This window comes from Sprattus sprattus, assembly GCF_963457725.1.
Source record: "Sprattus sprattus genome assembly, chromosome: 9".
NCBI classification, from domain to species: domain Eukaryota; kingdom Metazoa; phylum Chordata; class Actinopteri; order Clupeiformes; family Clupeidae; genus Sprattus; species Sprattus sprattus.
In genome coordinates, this window is record NC_137928.1 from 18,684,570 (window position 1) to 18,691,194 (window position 6,625).

The window sequence follows — 6,625 nt, forward strand, 5'->3', positions numbered from 1 at the left end:
TCAGAAATCAAATGCGTTTTTGAAGTGGTCAGGGATATGCTGTATTTTTCATGAAAAACACAGTTACCCCACTGGATCTCTTTATTCTGAACAGGCAGCAGATGAAGTAATATAAACAGGTCAATGCAAACATTTTGTCAAAAACTTCAGATGACATGAGGGATGCTATGTGACTAGTTGTTGCTAAACGTCTTGCATGTTTTTTTGACCAGTTTGTTTGTTTCATGCTATATAATTAAAGGAAATTATGCATTATATGAACACACTTGCAATCAGAGCCAGCTGGCAGGTCCTGGTGGTTATTGTCTCTATTATGTCCAGCCAATCATGTTCACTCACCCAGGTTGCATTTAAATAGATGACATTTCTGAATAAATATTTAGTGGTCCTTCTTTGTAAGTGCATGTAATTATCTCCATTCAAAAGGCGTGATTGCACAATGCAATGAAACAGTGGACGGAGGGGTCATAATTTTTTTTTCCAAAGCAAATACAAATTGGTGTAAAAGTGTAAACTCATTGGAGATGCGTGCATGCATTGCTCTTAAGTGGAATCTTTGATGGGGAAGGAGTGCAATGATGGAAAAGAAGATCGCTGAGGTGGTTAAATGATCAGAGTGCCACTGGCCCGAAAAATTCATTTGGTCCCGACAAACTTTCGGAATAAGCCTGTGGGAATTTCTTACTGTGAGGACTTACTTCCCCTTATTGCACGTGTAAATTCAAGTATGGAGGCTAGCATATTAAGCATATTTGTATTACTAAACCAAATATGACTGTATTTGTCAACAACCCCCTCTCTCGCCCCCCCAAACAAAGACTTACACACACAACGTCCTCCTGTGTTCTGTATTTTACTGTCAAATACACCAAACTGTGTTACTGAGAACTGGATTTTATGATTGAGCATGGTATCCTGATTGGACAGCATTAGGCTGCATGTCAGTGTTTTAGATTTTTCATCTGTGACTAACAAGGACACTTCTTCTAGCACAGAACAACTACCACTACCACATAATAGTACAATAGTAATTACCATATTCATGTTAAACACACATTTGGAACATTGGGGTAGTGCATGGGGAAATGCCATTGAATTTGTATCAATGCAGACTAGGCAGACATTTAAATGCCAGGTGTAGAATTAATCCAGCTAAAGTATACCTGGGTATCCAGAGACCCAGATATAAGACTTTTTTAAATTCCAGGAATTTATGGGGTCGGTTTAAGGTAGATGTGCACTGGTAAAAACCTATTTGTGTCAAGTAATTTGTACATTTTAGCAACACGACTCACAATTTGAGTTGAGCTACTCCATATGATTCCTCGATCAATCACAAGAGAATTTAGCAGCTCTTTGAAGCGGAGAGCATGAGCGTGATGGAGTTTCAGGGAAGGCATCAAGGGATCAACTCTGTTGTAAGGTGTGTTTTGTTGTCTTAGCGACATGAAAGATGTGAACCACTCTACAGATCAATCAGACTTTCATTATTAATTCAGAAGCGAGCTCTTCTTTTATGTGCTCAGGTATTTTAAAAGGGAAAGAAGTTAACTGCACTCTCACGTAAGGTGTTGACAGACCTTAGCTCACTGAATTACTGAATCTGAGTCTGTCCATGGATAGTGTGCCACCAAACTCCAGTTTATTGTCACGCCAATAATAAAGCAATTGCCCCCTGGGCTCCTCAAGCAAAATCACAAAAGCTGCTCTCAATACAAAGAGGTTAATAGGATATTTTATCAACAGAGTGTTTCAAAGACACCTTTACTGATGCAAGCAACACATCATGTGTAATTCACCCAAGACTCACAAGAGAGGATAATGGAGGCACATTTTCCCCAAATCCTGGGAGACGTCAACAGTGCTGTTGAATTTACACTCACTGGCAGTTATGAAGTGAGACTCGAGGGCTACAGTGGGGAGTCAGAACAATCACAGATAGTAGTTGACACTGAAAACAGATCTGGCCCGGATTTGGCCCATATCCAGTGGATGAGCGCCAAATTAGGGCTAGATGTGCTCCAGAGTCGGCTGTTATCTGGGGTATCTGGCCCCCAGGAGATGGAGGAGCGATAAATCGAAATAGCAAACCCTAAAACACGCAACTGCTTCAGCGAAGACCAGCAGAGAGTCCACCCATGCACCACGGAGCGATCCAGCGCGGGCGAAATACCAGGAGGTCACAGGGTAATGCAAAAGTCTAAAATGGTTCAGTGTATCTTGAATTAGTTCATTTGATCCCGCGACCTGGCGTGTATTATCTCCGATCAAGCTACAGCGGGAGGCAAAATGACATTTTCTCCGGGAGAAAGTTCTACCCCCCTTCCTCCACCGCACAAAACACCCTGAGCCGCAGGCATGCTGGGAATACAGAGACTGATACACAGCACGCAGATGTTTCATCATTTCTAGTCGTTTATGGTGTTAACCGTGAAGTTAGATTATCACCATGTGAACTTTTAATGATCATTATTATGTTTTTTGAGTTAATGATGCTTATTTTAAGACAGACGCGTGCACACCTGCCGAGGAGTATTCATTAACAAGTCTGAGCACAGTACATGATAATGAGCCTGTACCGTTAGGTTTCATTAACGATCATTTTTTTTTTTTTTTTTTTGTCAAATTTGTTAGTCAAGCTCCTCCACGAACAGGAGTACACGTGTCTGGAGTCTTTTTCAGACGCACGCACAATTCCTTGGAGCACAATACATGTACATGCATTAGATGTTTGAGACAGCAAGGGGTAAAGAAGTATCTTCTTGAAATACGGTAAGTGCCCTAATGGGTTTTCACAATTTTCGTTTAAGAGTCTCAGAAAAAAGAATCAGTGGTGGACCTTGGGGAACAACAATTGAGATGCATTTGAAAAGCAGAAAGCACAAGATCACAGTGAGTCGTAAGAGCGTTAAGACTGTCCATGGCAAATGCAGGAATGGCTAATATGGCTGGTGTCATTACTCAGTCTTGCAGTGGGGTGTGAATCTTGGCCCTAATGAACTGTGAAATTACATTAAGCAAAGATGGCCTCCAAGTCCCCAACAAGGCGGGGGAGAAGGAAGGGGGGGGGCAGGCAAGGGCACGAAGGACGATAGACCCTCGCCTCACTCTTGCCAGGGGAGGGTAAAACTGAGGACTCCATGGTGATTCATCGTTATTTCTCTCCCAACCATCACCAGCACTTTCTCCCTAATAAACGGATGGAGGCTCGAGTGTACTCCAAGTGTCTCCCCATTACAATTCATGAATGTTCTAGCGAAGAAGGATGTCAAGTGGGCAGGTAGGCTCATTGGGTTGAGATGCCAGCGGATGACTGACAGCTCGGCGAGTGAATTCTGACTAGGGCGCCTAGATATGACTGCTCCTGAAAGCTTTTGTGCCACCTTCATTATGTCACACCATGCACAAAGGTTCAGTGTGAGGGTCTTTCACCGCAGCTTCGAAATTGAATATATGACACCAACATATATGGACTCCATTTAGGCTTAACAATGAAGAAATGGAGAGTGGGGCAAAAAAAATTCAGCTTCATTTAAATAGTTTTGCCCATAGCAGGAGATGCCATTAAGTTGAATAGGACGGTGCAGATATGAGCAATGCTCGTTCAGTGTTCTCCTCTCAATCTGAGGCTCAAAGGTATCACAAGTGCTTTTCTCCCTCTTAGCCTTAAAATATCTGTCAATACTGGCTGGAGAGGACAAGCCTAACCCATCTAAAATAGTCAGGCAGGAGATATAAACACTGTTTGTTCTCTTGCACGCAAAGGCTACGGGAACGATCCACCTCATCACACTCCATTGATTTCGGCTTCCAGATAACACCTGGGTGATACTGTGAGTTCTTATATATTTTAGTTTGTTGTATACATTTTTATAGCTGTTTACGCCGACATAAATCCCAGTAGCAGCTGGAGGGCAAACAGCTAAGGTGTCTCCGTGGTGACCCTGGAGCCTTATTGGAACCAAGTGACGAGCATTCAGCCAGACCCCCTATTTTGCAATTTGGGTCAGCGTGGTTATCTTCTTCTTGTCTTTATTCAACTTTATTTATTTATTCTTTATTTTTTGCATTAGCCTCCTCCAGAAGGTTGGCCAGCGAAGAAGCCCGAACAAATGTCTCCCACAGATGCGCTCTCCCAAGCCTGTGGGTGGCACAGATAATTTGCTTAATTTGTTGCCATTCACTCTGAGGACATGGATCAAAGAGCTGTTAAATTGCTCTGACGTGGCGGCAACAGCGGCGGCGGTGACGCGCGGAGAGAGAGAGAGAGCAAGGGACAGAGAGAGAGAGCGGGAGGAGAGAGAGAGAGAGGGACAGAGAGGGAGAGAGAGAGAGAGAGTGAAGCGGGGCCCACCGAGCCGCACTGAGCAGAATGATGTTTGAGTCACTCCAAGGGGAGGAGAGAGAATAATGATTAAAAAAACACCCATCAAGAAAACCCCCTCCTCCAAAATGGCCAGTCTTTCTGCATACATGATGGAAGGAGGTTATAGAGGATATAGACACGTATATACATAAAGGGTACACTGATGATCTATAATCATCTCAAGTCTTAAGAAGGAATGCATTGACATTTTATGAAAATATCACACAAATCTTTTTCAGTCCATTATGGTGTCAGTCCATTATAAAACTGGCTAATTACTGATGAGTCATGGCTAAAACCTTTGTTTTTAGTACATTTTGTCATGCCAATGACACTCAAATTGTTATTACTTGACAGACCCTCTGACCCCTAGTTTGAAGACTTATGCCATGACTGTAATTGTGATTTAAACTCTCCACTTTCAGTTAACAATGCGTTCTCATTCACCCTATAGGCTTTAAAATCTAATTAATGAGGCATGTAAATTGTCAGCTTGCTCTAAATTAAGGGGGATAGAGAGGAGAAGGGCGGTGGTTGGGGGGGGGGGGGGGGGGCAAAAAAAGAAACAAATTTGAATGATGCAATTAGTGCGAGCACTCCAATCAAAAGATATGCAATCAAAGTGAACAAAGCCACCGTGAGGTGGGGGGACGGAAAGAGCCGACGCTGCAGAAAAATCGATCTTCAAAGGGGCTGGAGTGGCTGGGTAGGCCCAGGAGAGGCATCTGAGGGAGCGGGCGTCTTCTCTCCACAGCCTCCCAGTGACTAAACTCCTGCTGGACGCGGGGAGCAGCGGGGAACCTTGTCATGGCTCTCTCTCCTGCTCCCTTTCTTCTTCTTCTTCTTCTTCTTCTACTATTTCTCTTTTTCGTTTCGTCTTCACTTCTTTTCTAGTGCAGAGAAAGAGCACAAGGGGGAGCACAAGTGGCTCTCTGAAATAATTTAAAGTGACAGGGGCTTGTCACAAAAATAACTCACATAGTCCTACTGTTTCCTACTGTAAGTGCTCAGCATAAATATGCCGTATAGCGAGTTTAGGCCATACTTCAGTTCAAAGACCAGCCTGGAGGCTTAAGGTGAAATACAGCGCATAATGTAAACCTGTGTGTCACACTGTATTGCTGTTGTGCAGTTAGTGACATACAGTCACAGTGGCACTGACTCAGATGTGAATGTGTAATGTGCAGTCAAGTGTGCTGCTTAAGATGTCAACCTCCCTTATTTGTCTTAGGCTATGGGGCTGCGTGGCAACACAACTGCGACGCATTGTACCATTCCGTTGTTAAATGAGAGAGGACAGGAGGCAGGAAGTACAGCGGAACAAGGCTGGTACTCCTTTGTGAGTTCCTGTCTTAGTTTCAAACAAAACTTTTGAGGCTTGCACTGGGAGGATTTGCATCGCTATCCTCCCCCTTTCATTTTTCACTTTATAGATTAGGGGAAAATCGAAGTGGATTCTCAGCGGCCCTGTTTTGATGTTTTAATATCCTGTTACAAAAAAAAACTGGCCAATGATGAGGGAGTAATTATTCACAATTAATTAATTTACTGAGCTGGCCTGGTTATAAGAGATCTTTGACAGACTGCTTAAGATGGCGGGTCAAGTGGTTGCGTGGCATTTTCCAGGCTCAAGTGTAATCACTGCAAAAATGAATCCTAATTATGTTATCAAAACAGATGCCTCCATGGAAAAAAGAGGCCGAAGGAAGGTTACCGCAGTGAGCCGGGAGAGAAGATCACATGCAAATACTTTACTTTAGCCGGTTAGACTGTCTATGCAACTGATGAAGGATAAAATTGTTTGGGAACAGAAAATCACATTTGAAGAAACAATGCACTCAAAAATATCCTATTGCTCGCAGCATTGCCGGTATTGTAAAGACAGCAAATGTGATTACTGAGAAATGAACAGCAGCAGCTCATGTTTACTTCATGTTTCTTCCCACTCACATTGGGCACTCACTACATTGTCGGGCTTTATGCATTTATGCATGTATTTTCAATGCATGTTATACGTAAAGGCCAGGGTAGCAGGAATGTACAGCTTGAATAACGCAAAGATTTCACGGATTGTGTGTTATTTATTTGATACTTGTTTCAGATAAAAAGAGGATTTTACAGGGAATCTTTTTTTTTGCATTAAGCTGGGGCGTCGTCTATACTCCTACACTAGTCTTTGCATTCCTGTGGAGGAAACTGTACTCCCATGACAGAGCCACAGCTGTTGATTCACTGCCTGTTTTTGGATATAATGCTCAA